Raw genomic sequence first — 14,034 nt, 5'->3', positions numbered from 1 at the left:
GAGAGGCAGAACAGATACGAACGTATCGTTCATCACAATCCCTTTCTCCACCACCGCGTTCACATTTTCAACGCTGTCCACAAATATGACCGCCGCATTGTTCATCCGAGCAGCGGACTTAATGCTGCTGTAACCCACAACCTGCCCCACCGCCAGAGAGCAGTGCTGCACTGAACAAGGGATGGCCAGCACCATCTTAATGCCGTGCTTCCTAATCAGTTTGGACAGATCCATTCCGGTGACTAGCACGACTACAAACACACACAACCCCCCTAAAATCTCCCTATATACACACACCAAACAAGAAAACGCTACATTACACACTATTTACAATATTTACAATGAAAGATAAAGATGGCAAAACGTTGGAAAGTCACACACTCCGTAGAGATCGCAACACATGCTCACATGCTTCGCTCACTCAGTCACGCCCCCATCCACTCAGAGAGAGAGGGGGGGGGGTGCAGAGTAGGGCTGTTTAGAGGGGCCCCACTACTACACCGTCAGGACACTCCTAGCCCCCAGCACAGGCCTCCAGACTGACACCATTGTTTTTAGAGTGTGCGAGTCTAAAAATTACGTGGTCGCACTGGTGCGAGTGCACCATTCATTCACATTACTGTCTCGGTGTTGTGGTGTGCCTTGCACGGGCTGCCTACTGCTGCACCAAGTGGCTGAAATAGAAGTAAAAGGCTACTTGTTTCTTCTCCCCCTGCGCTCTCAGTCGATTATCTGCCTGACAACAGTGTCATCGTCAGTGTGCGTGTGTGCGTGTGATCAACCTCTAGCGTTAACGTTAGCAGTTCCCCTGTTCCAAAGGTGAAGCGGTCTATAGACGATTATCTAAAAGAACGAAACGATGAGAGACAGGAGAAAGCTGGAAACAAGAGAGAGGAGGGAGCTGGCGGAGACTAGAGAAAGAGGGGAGCTTGTGGAGACGACGGGGAGGAACCGACAAGTCCCGACTCAGACGCTGACGGCTGCAAGGAGGGTCCAGGTGCACACAGGGAGGGAGAGCCCGAGCGTAAGATGAAAAAGTACTCCTCTCAACCACAATGACTAACGAGTACCCGTGGTTGTGTTACGAGGAGAATGCTGTGCTGTGCGTGTGTTGTAAGCAGTGTGGTCCGTCCACTGCTGGCAAGTCTACATTTTTCCCTGCACTGGGTCCACGCAGTTTTAAGCTCGAAAGTTTGAAGTTGCACAACGACAGCAAGAAACACGAAGCCTGCAGGGACCGATGTATCAGCAGAACCATTGAGCCCCTCCCGTCCTCGTTTCAGTGTGTAAATGAGAGCAATCGCTCAACGGAGGAAAATGAAATGGTCATAAAGTTCAACACTGCCTATAACACAGCGAAAGAGGACCTCCTGTTCACAAAATTCAACTCCCAGATCATTCTGATGAAGAAGAACGGGTTGGATGTGAATCCGACTTAGGCCAGAAACACGGCCTGTGCTCAGTTTATAGGAGTGATCGCCGACAAAGACCGGTGACAAAATTGCCTCCTCCCTTCCTCCCTCTCTTTCATGATTGAAGGGGCCAGCGACGGCTCGACTAAACACTGCGAGATCGTCTATGCCCGTGTCATTGATAACGGCAGACCGTCCAATATACCGTAGTGAATTCGGTGGTGGTCGGGGGGGGGGCACTCGGCAGCACCGCCACAGACGGGAAGCGAACCCGTGTTTCCCACACCACAAGCGACAACGTTAACCAGTCGACTAAAGGGTCCGACCCATTAGCCAAGGGCCAACGCGTCTACTCATCCATGCACGTTACACTACTTATTAGCCATGTTGAGGCTGAACACGCCACACAAGTAGGTTGTAGTTTAACATCGGCCTTTATGTTGATTTTCCTTCTCATTCTTCCATCTCATGCCAGGAATGGATGCAACAAAGAAGTGGCAAAACAGGAGTTCCCAGAAGTGAAGATGACAATACACATGTCGTTCAAAGACAAAAGTTATTGTGGACTGTGGGAAGTCATGATAACGAAAGAGCCCTATTGCTCAGACTATGCGGTAGGCTCTGTTATTTTTAGTATATAAACATCACATGGTCATTGTCCCTGTTGATTTGGTCATTTGGTTTGACCAGTACTTGTATTTTTGCAGAATGTCCTACACCTGGTCCAAATCATGCTGTTGCTCCCTATTTCATCAGCAGTCTGCGAGAGAGGCTTCTCAGCACAGAACAGGATCAAGTCAGATGTGAGGGGAAGCCTGCATATTGATACTGTGGAGGAGTTAATTGGAGTCAGTGTTGAGGGGCCAGAGCTGATGGAGTATGATGCCAGGCAGGATGTAAGGCTGTGGTTCTCCCAGGGAAAGAGGGTCAGGAGGCCCCACTATAAAAGCTGGCCCCTATGAGTTGAATTGCAGGGGGTGAATGAATGCTGCAGCTGTTAATTGAAGTTACATTGTTATTTGTTATTGTTATTGGTCTCCAGAGGGGATATTGTTTGTGCAGCAGTAAATTACACAAGACAAACACCAAGGCACTTGAAGACAACATAGAATACATGATGCAGAAACATCCATGCTGTTGTTGTGCTTTGCTTTTATTTGACAACATTTTTGTTGTTTTCTTTTAAAATTCTACTAGAAGATGGCCTATTTTGTCACCCACAGCTTGTGGCAGAGCAACTTCATGTTCAGATTAAAATATTTATCAAGTCTCGAGTCACTGTGGTATGTAAATTAACACAACTATTCATCAGCATGGAAGGCCATTGAGTAATACCGTATATTACCGAGAGAAAAAAAGGGTACGACCAAATTATGTTCTGGTGCGCCCAACTGAGAAAGCTGGTCGCACCAATGCTACCAGGGGAAAAGTTAGTCTGGAGCCCTGCCCCAGCAGCCCTCCAGCAGCCTACCACACAGACAGACGAGCCTGCACAGCCTTCAGACACCAAGAAACTGCCGCCAACCAACACACACAAAGGCTTAAAACTAAACAAAGACACAGACGTTGCCATTCTTATAGACTCAAATGGGAAATTCCTAGAAGAAGAAAACATTTTCCCAGGCAAAATAACCACAAAAATATGGTGCCCCAAAACACAAAATGTGCTCCCAATACTGGCTGACCCTGAGTTGGTAAACCCAGCCATATCATCATCATCCATACTGGCACCAGTGACCTCCGACAGCAGCAAGAGAGAGTGGGAGGACTGGTCTGTAGAGTGTCAGAGAGAGCCACCGAGGCCTTCCCGAAAGCAAAGATCACCATCTCTACTCTTCTGCCACGCATGGACTTCCACAATGCCACCATTCAGACAGTGAATGTGGACATTTCCAGAAGATGTGCACTCCTGCCCAACGTGCACTTGGCTCACCCTCCACCATCACACCACAGCACCTGTATGTCGATGTGCACCTGAGCAAACATGCAGTGAATACATTCTCTAAGACTATAAAAGATGTGGCACTGGGAAGACATGCTGACACGGGAAGAAACTACAGCAGAGAGTATCCAAGACCTCAGTACTGCCACGGCCACACTCCCAGCAGGGGCCCACCCACCACCCGCAGACCCCTCCTGAGGACCCCGGCCCCATCATTCCTTGACTCGAGACAACATGGCCATGCCGGACCAGCCCAGTGCACCCAGCAACCCAGACCAGCCGCCTGGACACGCCCCAAGCCAATGGGACCTGCTCACCGCCCCCAACCAGCTAGACCTGCTCACAGCCTCCGGCCAGCTGGACCTGCCCACCGTCCCCAGCCAACTGGACCTGCTCACCACCCTCAGCCAACTGAACCTGTTCACCACCCTCAGCCAACTGGACCAGCTGGTTGGCTCCAGCCAGCCAGTGCACCCAGAGCCATCCAGCTGCCCCAGGAGCCCAGCCTACAGTGCTCCAACTATGCAGACACCCCCAGAAGACCACAGAGCTTCATGGGTACTGGTATGGGTGAACTCAAAGAACTACTGCAGTACATCTGTACCAAACTCATATAATATCAATACAAACAAGGTTAAAAGTTTTCCTATAAGTAAACACATGCATGAATACATAAACTAAGATTAGACCCATTATGCATCGATAGTTTAATAGAAATTAAATACGTTCAGTCAAAGTTCATCATACTGTTTTTGATATCTGATGTATATTTATGCAGGTGTATATGTACATATGTGTGCGTGTGTGCACAAGTACTGTATTTGTATGTGTACATATATGGATGCAAGCAAGTGTGTCTGTATGTGTACATGGATATATGCTGTATGTGTATATGCAGCATATGTGTGTATGTGTATACATGTATGTGTGAGTAAATGTATATATATGTACATATATACCGCTTACAATATACCTTTATATACATTCCACTAATGCCTTTGCTTGTCAAATAACAATTTGCTCTTTTTAATAACAATGTATTTCAACAAGAAATGAGTATCGCTATAAGTACACAGAATATCCAAGGTTTGAAATCATCACTGCCCCTCAGACTGCAGAGAGATCATTATACCCTCCCAGAAACTCAGCACCACACATCAGGAACTCAGGGGGACTCATGATATGGTACAAAGATAAACTACACAACTTTATAAATCTTAAAAATCTAAAAATCACACGCTTGGATAAAAATTAAGGAAAATCTCCTCTCAGCACAGAAAGACCTATTCCTCTGTGCTATACACGTCCCCCCTAAAGAGTCCCCCTTTTACAAGGAATTTAACAATACAGCAACTTTGTTTTCTATTATAGTTTGTCTGTTATAAACTGTACTGTACTGTTTTGTCTCTTGTCTCTTTTTCATCGTCTTCTGCTTTTTCTTTGTTTTCTGGACAGAGGAAGCAACGATGCCCAATGAAAAGAAGCGTCTCTAAAGAGGTCACATTGTCCTGTTTATCAGACCAAGTGAAAGGAAATAATTTGAACACCTCAAAATCATACTTTACCAGACATGTGAAAGATGAAGTCAAATATCACCAGTCTTTCCTCAGTACCAGTCAGTTGACAACTGAATGTCTCCTTCTTCTGGGTGGTTGAAAGCATCATAGTGGAGTTACAGAAATACACTGTGTTTTCCTTGCCAACACAGCTCACCTGACTATCTTTCTCATCCACCCACTCCACCTTTATAGACTGTACATGTGTCACCACAGAGCAGGAGAGCGTCAGGCGGTCAGCGGTCTTCTGGCCTGTCACTGGAGAAGATGGTGATGTGTGTAGAGGAAGACAGCGACATGGTACCAAGTTATAACATCATTAAGACATTACTGTCGTGGTCATTACTGTCTCCTGTCCTACAGCAGCTCTGAATAGTTATAAGAATGTGGATGAAGATGAGCAGGATACAGTGGAAATACTCACTGCTTACAACAGAAAGATAAATGAGAGCATAATCTCGTTGGTATGGGAGTTGTTGTTGGCAGGCGTACCAACCAGCGTCCTCGACTGTCACCTTCTTTATAAGCAGAGAACAGTTTGGTGTAATACTCAGCCTGTCTGCTCTGGATTTGGTGACGTCATTCCTTCTAACTTGACCACCAGAAACCAATTCTTGTGTCTTATCATAGTTACTGAAGAACCACCTGGTAGTACTGAAACAGTTTTCTGGTCCTGATCTCACACTGGTACATGGCAGAGTGACCTCATCATCTCCATCTCTCCTGTAGATGGAGAGATATCCTTGTCCGGTAACTGCTGAGGAGAAAATATTTCTTATTGATCCAAATGAATAAAACCCACATAACAACACAGCTGGTACCAACACAGCTGGTGTGAAGAGATATTTGAAGACTGGCAGATAATGCACTTCAGATCTTGACTTTCAGGAATTCACTATATGAACCATTCAGCATGTTTTAAATATCATCATAATGAACGATGCTCACAGAATGAAGAGTGATTAATACATTATGTAATAATGTTTCCATGTTAAGCAGAAATTAATACGATGTTGCTGAATGTTGTTATTTATCCATAAGCTGTTATCTAAGATACATTAAAATGTGTTCTTACCTGCTGCAGGAAACAGTATTATCAGAAATAATGATGTTCCACTCATTCTCAACTCAGCCATTCTGCTCTGTCTGTCTGTCTGTCTCTCTGTCTGTCTGTCTCTCTGTCTGTCTCTTGCTGCTGTCTTCTGTCGGTCTGTATGTAGACTGGGTGTTGGTATAGAGACAGATATATCTCCTGTGATTAGTTCTGCTTCTCAGCGGTGAGCAGGTTTATTTTACCACACCAGACACCACTGCTGATGAGGTTCATGTTGCTTTCTTTCAGGAAAGAAGAAGGAAGTTGTTGGACGGTGAGGTGACATTGCTGTTAACACTGGGTGCAATGTACTTCTCATTTCCCTGGTACGATGATCTTTCTCTCTCCCTCACACGCAAACACACACACACACATGAAAACTTGTGTGCACAAATCATACATGCATGCAATAAACTTGCGCATACATACATAAATGCACACATGTGCAAACCCAAACACACACACACACACACACACAAGCAACAATGTCACACATGTAAACAGATAACACACGTGAAAGATCAACACCTCTGAATGCAGACTCAAACCAAACCAATGTGCATAGAAACCATTACACAAACACACATAAATAAGTACACAAACATATACACATTCACCAATACACACTGAAAAACATGTACGCTCAGATACATACAAACACACTCAGTGAACCACATATTTACACTGATCTATTTGTACACACACACAACTAAACTCAAACACGTGTACACACGTCTTCCGGTTCGGTCAGGTTGTCGTTTGTATAGACTGTCATTTCCTTCACTTTTTGTCACAGCAAAAAAGTATTCAAAAAGTATTCTCCACCATGCTGTACACGGTTTTCATTCTGGTGGAATCCTTCAGTTTCTCCAGCTGAAATAATACCAGTCGCTGGCAGGAGTTATCAGCTGTACTCGTGGTTTTGTTGTTTTGCTGCACTTTTTTTATTCCCTTTCATTTTTCAAGTGTGTGACTTATGGCTTACCTGCATTCAAGAATCCATCCAGGCTTGGTTCACTTATCTTGACGTATTTCTGTTCCTTATGGATCTCGGTTTTCATCAACATGATGGCATCTGTAAGAGTAAAGCTGAGTCTGTCATGTGAACACAAAGTTATTGTAGCAGGAGGCTTAAATCCTGTTGACATATTGCAGTATTACAGCAAATGAAATAACAGGCCTCGCACCAATAACGTGAAATATATAAATAAAACATGATCATCTGTTCAGTCCATAATAGCTCTCAGTGGGATAGCACCAGAGTCAATGCCCTGTTGATAATACTCATTGTATGTATGCCAGTTCAGGACTACAAACAGCTTTTTAATAAGGGATGTAACCTGCAAATATGTTCACATCCTGACATCAGACTCTTTGCTGCTGAGTTGCAGTAAGATGCATCAACCCTGCATGCACTGCAGTCAAGATGATACCTCTGCAACTTCTGTTGTTAAATGCTACTTAGAGGTAGACTGTTTTAGGCTATTTGAGTATTTCTATTTTAAGGAACTTTATAAGTCCGCTGTGTTTCAAAGGAAATATCCTACAAAAAGGCAACATGGTTTTGACTGTTAATGCTGGCAGGGCACAGCTGCACGCAGTAATTTATGCATGTGAACTGGTAACGTCCATCCATTATCCAAACCACTTACCTTCTCTCAGGGTCGCTGGAGCCTATCCCAGCAGTCATTGGGGGGCAGGCAGGGAGACACCCTAGACAAGCTGCCAGGCCTTCACAGGGCAACAGACTACTAAGCATATCTCTCTGAAAAATTAGAGACAAATAGTGACATTCTCATACTAGATTTAATAGATAAATCCCTCCCTAAACAAATTAGTAAAACTTTCTTAATACACTTCCTTTTCTAGGCCGTTTTATCACAGCATTCAGAGAAGAAAAACAGCTGTTTGGCTCCTCTTTGGCTCCAATGGTTCACTCTTTCAAGGTGGTAAGAACAGGCTTTGGAGAGGACACTTTCTGCCTTTAAAATGGGACGAGTTGGACCATACTGTGGTCTGAACTGCTCAGATCTGCATCAGAGACAAACATAAGCATCCCCCACAGTCTAGCATCCCTCCTAGTGTTTGGGTGGTTCTGGACTTGATTGTTTTTGCTAAAGGACAGTTTCCTTTTTCCTTTTTTAAACGTGATGTCATATAATTTAGTGTCATACAGACAAAAAACGTCACTGATCAATTGAATATTAAGAAACTTACAACTTTGCAAAATGTTCTCACTGGGCTTCAGGGAGAAGATTCAGCGTGCTATGCTGTGAGAAAGGTCTTGTGAGGGAAACATCAGCATTTTGATAAATCAATACAGAGGTGAACCTGTGTGTGCCGTGTTATCTGTTGCATAACATGAATTTCCCATGTAGGGTTTAATTCCCTGCATCACGAGAGAGAATACACACAGTGGTGTCAAGACTTCATATCTGCTTTCAAGTGATCGAGTCAAATGTGTCTGTTAAGGCATCATTTACCTATCTGCATCGGTTACCATACCATAACGACTTAACATGTCATGCTGCTTAATATGTTAATATGGTGTGGCGGAGTGGTGACGTAATACATATGTTACCCGCAGCGGGACCCCCAGTTCGCTGTGCAGTCTCCCGGGCCACGGCTGTCGTGGCTGCACATGTCCACGCTGCATAACGTTGGCGGTAACTCCGCAAAGACAACGACAGATCCGGTTCTTTAAGGAGGTTCGGCAGAAATTAACGTGACGTCACCACCAGACGAGTCGACCTGAGACATAAACGGTGCAGTTCGGCTCACGTGCTGCTCAGCGCTCGTGCCCGCTAGGCTCTCGTGAGAGCGGACCTCCTTCTGACGTCATCAGATGACGAAGGCGCTACTCGACGCAGCAGGTTCGCTAGAACGCTGGAAAACCCAACGACCACGACGGGACCGGTAACTGATTATTAGCAGGTTCCTTCGCCACGGCTTCTCTTGGCCATCGTACCGTTACTTTACATTGATGCCGGACAGTCCGCCAACACACGTAACAAGCCAGCATGACTTGTGACAAGTGTGACACCTTTACCGGGACATTTCCCACCAAGCTGAAACGGAGGAAGTCATTTCCCACCAGCTTTGCTGGCTAGCTAGCTAGCTAGTCTTCATGCGGCTTACTCCGCCGAACCCCGATAACGGCAAGGTAGTTTGCTAGCTCGGTTAGTTGCTTATTTTTGAATAAACACATTACACAGTTAACTATATTGACCAAGTAACCAAATATAAAGCACTTAAATGTGTTAATAGTAATTTAAAAAGTTAAAATTTGAACTAAGTCTTACCTTCCACGGCTCACAAGATGGCGACGACGAAAAAGGGGCGAAATGTTTTGTGGGCGGGGCTTGAACTGCTCCTTTACACCTGCTCAGAGTTGAACCAGCGCCTTGCAGTTCAACTAGTTATTTTCACCACCACTAGGGGTCGCTTTACGCTTTCATTAGTTAGAATGACCTTGAAAGGGTAAATTTACTCTCACAAGTTAATTAACTCTAGGAATTTTACTGTGTATCTGCATGTGTTTGTATGTGTATGTTTGAATCTGTTGGGTCAGTTGAGTGTGTATGTGTGTGTGTGTGTTATATTTGTTGTATTGTTTATATTTGTTGTACTGTATTGTTTACGTGTTGTACTGTATTGTTTACATGTCCTGTACTGTGTTGTTTACATGTGTTGTACTGTATTGTTTGTAAGGGTGGTTGCCTGCAGTCAGTCCAGACTGAAGAGGTCACTTAGATGAGTGATGAAACGTATCTGTCAGTAAACGGTGTGTCCAGATGAACTGATTCAACCTTCTTTGACTTTCTTACCTGGAGTCTTGAACATGCATCAAGACTTTGTGGTTGATAAATCTGCCAATCAAGTGAGCGCCAAGTGAAGCCTCAGGAAAGTTGGTCCACAAGGATTCAAACCATTGATTTAATAGGAACAGGTACATTTTCGCACCTGCACACTTAGAGCCAACTTCAAATACTTGATATTTAATCATAAAAAGCTCAACACTATTACACATATAAAATCAACAACAACAAAATATGACTGTTGATAAACTACAAACTAACAGGAAACACATTCACCCCTGAACTCAACAGCATGTCTGAAAGTGACTGTTTGATGCCCCAAATTGTCATTAAACTAATAAGCTTCCTTTATGTGCATTGCAGTTTTACATTTGGTGGGTCTGCTCTGCTTTTATGGCTGTGCCTCTTTTTGCGTCACTCCGCCCTCTTGTGGACAAATAAAACACTTTCCCAAAGACTTCCTTAACAACACATTCTACAAGTACTCATTAAAAGAATAAATATACAGCACAAAAAAACGTGTAAAACTACAAACATGTTGAACTGTCAATTTTATTCCCTCATCTATCGTAAACAACCCGTTGTAAAAGTAAAAACAAAAATAACTGCTTTGAAATTAAGTGTTTAATCGTGTAGGATTACAATTATGATATTTACCCAATAGAGTAAAACCAACAAGTAACAAATGATAGACTTAATTATGTTTTCCATTGCATATGAATACAGTCTGTTGCTGAACGGGCATCATTTGGTGTCATACTGTCAGTTTTTAATAAATGTGACAGTAAAACTTAATGACCTCATGAAAACTGAGGGGGTCTCACAACTGGGCTGCATCTGAAGCAGTATTTACACATATACTTATGCAAATGAGTACTCTGTGAGAAGAACATCACACCACAGCTCTTGTTTTACACAACAAACACCTACAGTGTGAAGAATGGCAGAGCACTGATGCAATCAGGTAGCAGGGTTTCACATGTTTACACACTGTCATATTGAGCTTATCAAAGACCTGATGGCTTCTGAATAGGCAGGACTAATGCATGTTGTCTTCATAACAATGTACCACGCACAAGCCAGTGTAGCTTGACACAAGACAGAAAACCAGGAGAGATGCAAAACTGGTTGTAGCACAACGAATGTGTAGAAAACAAATCAGGGATTATTTAATCGTCACATCCGATGAATGAGACTGATTGGCCAAAACGCTCAATTAAACAGGTAGAAGAAGAAAGCAACACATGTTAACCTTATTTCCTCTTTGTGAATACAGCCAGTGACAAACGTGGATTACAGACCACAGACCAGCAGTGGAGAGGTTGACCAACCACTGACATGTTGTGAGTGTGGACAGAAGCATCGTCAGAAGAATGAAGCTACCAATGCAGAGATGTCATGACTGCATGGCGTCTAATATCAAGTCAGTGATGTTGTTCACCATTATTGCCCCACAAGTGCCCTTGAGCAAAGCCTCAACACCATATTTGCTCTGGGGGGAGTACGGTGGCTCAAATGGTCAGATTTGACAACAACACACCGCAGAATATGTACACACGAGTTCTGAATTGTAACCGAGCTCTTCAGCTGGGAATGTGATATTGATATCATGCTGTGTATTCTTGCTACATCAGTCCTACTTCTGCAACATGTTCAAAAACACAGAGGCTGTGTTCACACATAAACACGTTGTGTTAACTTTATGAGATGTGCAGATGTATTCAACTTTGTGAAATGCTGTAGGCATATGCTAAACGATAAATGTAACCCCCATGATTTTAGCTGCCCTAGAAAGAGTTAATGCATGTCCCCGCAGTCCCCTGTAGAGGGCGCTAGCAGCCTGTCCAAATGGACAATTGCCAGGCCTTGTCAGATCAGAACGAGAGTTGAAACAGATTAACTGCAGACTTTTCTTGAGCTGCAGACGAAGGAACAAAAGCCCAACTCGCAGAAGCTGGAACAGAGATACAACATTTATGCCTTTGTTACCTTTACTCCTTTAAGTTTACCAGTTTAAGTTAATTAATGCCGTTTGGATTGGAGAGGATTGCTTGCTTGGAGACCTGTTTTCTTTCTTTGCCCGGGTTCTCCGGTTGGTCTTTGTGTGCTGGATTCCTTCCCCAAGAGAAGGGAGCAGCGAGCCCTGTGACCCACGAGGCGTGGACAGCACGTGGAAGAGTGGCGTCTCGCTTCTCCATTGAGGACGACCAGGAGAGACAGATAAGACCGTTTTGGAGATCTCTCTATTTTTTGAATGAACACTACACACACACTACCCGGGTAGTTTCAGACTTTCATCTTTTCATATTTTCCCTTTTTGACCAGAGCTCTGAGTCCACACACTGAAAAGACTTTACGGACAGACCAAAGGGGTTTGACCCTTATTCCTTGTTATTTTTCTTATTGACCATTCAAAGTGCACTTGTGTTGATATTACTATGTTTAATAAATGTCGGCCATGTTTCTCTTTTATAAAACTGTTGTCTGAATAATATTCTTTTCCAATTCCTCCTTAGCCCAACCTATTTTAGATTATTTAGCCTAGTTGCTTTATAACCCATTTCCAGAGTCTTACACAAGCATTTCACTTTTCTTTCTTCATTCATTTGTTCATTTATTTAATCACTGCCATCAGAACCAATGGCCAGAGGTGTTGCCAAGGAGACCGTAGCATTAAAAGCCTGTTACGGGGGCAGTAAACCCTCAGCTAGTCCAAACTTTGCTGCAGGAAATGTACCTTCTAGTTTTTCCCATGTTGTGTGTGTGTGTTGACAGTGGCGTAGAGGACACTGGCATCATCAGAGACCGCGGCAGAGGAAGGAGGAGCTCTCACAGTGTGATACGTCACTTCTTCCTCATCATCATCACCACCCAGACCCTGTAGGACGGAGCAGCACACCACACGAGGAGACACAAGACCACGTCACAACAAACAATGACACAAAGAAAGACACAATACAACAAAACACCACACGACACGAGAGGACACAACACCAAATTACACATCGCTCAAACACAACAGCCCATGAAATGACACAAGCACACACAACACAACACAAAACGTCTCTCTTGGTTGAATGTTTGTCATCATTTACAAATGAATGATCTTCATCCATTGAAATATGGGTACATGGGTTCTACCTGACAACGGTGAACAGCTACACACCAGGAACAAATGCTCAGAGTATAAAAGTTGTGGCCGTCATGTCTGGAGGCGATAGTGTGTCCCACTAACCTGGGACTAAATACTGTCTGGCCCTCTTCCCCGTGTCTCCTCTATAGAGAATCCACATCAGACGGCTTACCTGTCCTTCAGCCCTGCTCTGCTTCTTCTTCTTAGAGAAGGAGACGGAGGCATAGGTGAGACCATCACTGGGATCAGCCTACACAGTTTAGGACACATGTTCAGCTCAATGTTGGTCAGCAGCACACAGATTTGTAATGACTAATAAATAACAACAACAACAATAATAATAATAATTTCCCCTACGTCAGAATAAAACACAACGACACTTCACATTATTTCATACATTTAGACAATCTATTCTATTCTGTAGAAAGTGTAAATGACCTCACGTCGTCCTGACTGGCTGGCTCTCTCTCTCTCTTTCTCTCTCTCTCTCAGCTGAAGAGTGAGTGAGCATGCTGAGCAGACGTGTGAGGGTGGTTGTGAAAATATTCCATCTTTAATCTTTTTGCTATCTTTATTTTTCCTTCTAAGTATTGCAGGATTACTGGTTTGGTGTGTATATAGGGAGGTTTTAGGTGGTTGTGTGTGTGGTTCAGAGGGGAACCCTATGGACCTTCAAGGTATTCAGTGAATACCCAAGAATGATGTTGAGAGAATTTTTGTATTCCTAATAAATATTTTTAACCATTTTCATTCACTGAAATAACAGCAATAACTTCTACATCGTCGTTATTAACTTGGGCTAATATGTCTTGGCAAACAGTGGGTTAATATGATGGAACGGGAAATGGACCAATCACAAATTTTCTTCCGACAGTATCTGGGTGAATCAGCGGTTTCCCGTGCCAGGACCCTCGGTAGCTGTAACCCAGGGGTCCCCAACCTTTTTTGCACCGCGGACCGGCTTAATAAACAGTATTCTGGCAGACTGGAGGGGGGGGGGTTAATAACGACCGGAGTATAGTTTAGGCTTATAAATCAATAGTATCATAACATTTAAAGTAAAGTTTGGATATTAATACA

This window comes from Lampris incognitus, chromosome 15, assembly GCF_029633865.1.
Source record: "Lampris incognitus isolate fLamInc1 chromosome 15, fLamInc1.hap2, whole genome shotgun sequence".
Taxonomy (NCBI): Eukaryota; Metazoa; Chordata; class Actinopteri; order Lampriformes; family Lampridae; genus Lampris; species Lampris incognitus.
Note: the sequence above shows the minus strand (reverse complement) of the source record.